Source organism: Silene latifolia, chromosome 2 (genome assembly GCF_048544455.1).
Source record: "Silene latifolia isolate original U9 population chromosome 2, ASM4854445v1, whole genome shotgun sequence".
Classification (NCBI taxonomy): domain Eukaryota; kingdom Viridiplantae; phylum Streptophyta; class Magnoliopsida; order Caryophyllales; family Caryophyllaceae; genus Silene; species Silene latifolia.
In genome coordinates, this window is record NC_133527.1 from 90,219,239 (window position 1) to 90,221,035 (window position 1,797).

General features: G+C 40.3%; 1 non-coding gene across 1 annotated transcript; it reads left to right on the plus strand.

Annotated features, from left to right (window-relative positions):
* Positions 1 to 1,078: 1,078 nt before the first annotated feature.
* Positions 1,079 to 1,185, plus strand: LOC141644944 (small nucleolar RNA R71). Its single transcript, XR_012544543.1, has one exon. It is a non-coding gene; the product is annotated as a small nucleolar RNA R71 (small nucleolar RNA).
* Positions 1,186 to 1,797: the final 612 nt, after the last annotated feature.

Below are 1,797 nucleotides of genomic sequence, written 5' to 3' on the forward strand. Positions count from 1 at the left end.
CCATGAAATTTCCAAGTTGCTCATCAAGCTTAGGCTTAGCTTGGCGACTTGGGAATAGAAGTCTAATCACAATAGGCTCCTTATCGATATTCTTAGCCTTTTCTTCATTTATCTTCTTTGAAATTTCATTGGTAGTAGGCTCTACCACCTTTGAGTTCTCCACTACTCTTTGCTTGCTACTATCATCCACAATATCTTCGTCAATTGGCCTCTTCGGCCCCTCATATCATGTACCACTCCTCAAATGGATGGCACTAACCATTTCATGTCTTGTGGGGGGGTTACTTTGAGGAGGTAATTACCCCTTTTGTCTTTGGGAGTTAGAAGATGTTAGTTGAGTCATTTGAGTCTCTAACATTTTGGTGTGGGCAAGTATGTTGTTGATGGTGGTTTCTTTAGCTTGGCTATCTTTTTGCATTTGGGTGAATAATTCTTGTTGGTTCTTTTGCATTTGGAGGACCGCTTTTTGAACATCAAAGCTTTGGTCATTGGATTGGTTGTAGGAAGGTTGATTTTTATATCCTTGGCTTTGGCTGAAAAAAGGTCTTTGAGTTTGATTTCTCATTAGAGGTGGGATGTATGTTGGTTGAGGGTCATGAAAATTTTGGCTCTTGTATGAGAGTTGGAATAAGGGGTGCCATTCTTGTATGCTTGAAAAGCATTCACTTGTTCATTTGTTCCCCTACATTCGTTTTGATCATGTCCCAAGGTTCCACAACTTTCACATACTCCATTTGGGATTGAGGATGATGCCATCATAGCATTGACATGTTGTTTGGGTGATTTGGAAGCTTCATCAAGCTTAGCCACAGCCTTCTCAAACTTCAAGTTGATGGTGTCGATATAAGCACTTAGTTGAGCACCCAATTGTGTGATGGAATCTACCTCATGCTTTCCTTCTCTAGTGGCCTTTCGAGGCCTACTATATTGGGAATTATGAACTGCCATCTCTTCGATTTTGACCCATGTTTGATTGTCATCAACTTCGGTAAACCTCCCATTGGATCCCATATTAAGCACATTGCGTGAGTCTTCATATAAGCCGTTCCAAAACTGTTGAACAAGGAACCACTCACTAAGTCCATGGTGTGGACAAGAGCGACAAGTGTCCTTAAATCTCTCTCATGCTTCATATAATGATTCTTCATCCCTTTGCTTGAACCCGGTGATTTGGGCTCTCAATATATTAGTCTTCTCCGGAGGATAGAATTTCTTGTAGAAGGCAAGTGCTAACTTCTTCCATGAATCAATACCAAGGGTAGCCTTGTCTAGGCTCTTCAACCATTGCTTTGCGGTACCGATCAAGGAAAAAGTAAACAATACCCATCGGATTTGGTCTTGAGTAACTCCAGTTTGAGAAATTGCATCACAATAGTCACAAAAAGTCTCCATATGTAAATGAGGATCTTCACTAGGCATCCCTCCAAATTTACTTCTCTTAACTAATTGTATGAATGCGGATTTGGCAATGAAATTACCGGTTAAATGTCGTGGCGTAGGAGTACCGTTTTGTAGGTTCTCCTCGGTTGGTACAGAATGAGATGAAAATTTAGGTATTGTACGTTGATTTTGTGGTTGGTTTGGAATTGGGTTATCCTCTCCTTCTCTTGCAAAAGGGTTGACAAACTCAATGTTATTTGGTTGAATGTCCACAATCTCTCCAATACCCAAAACTCTTGAAGTACCCCTAGCAACTCTTCTATTGTTAGTTAAGGTCCTTTCAATCTCGAGATCAATAGGTAATGGATTACCTTGTGACCTCCTAGTCATGAAAAATATCAAACAACTAGAAAACAA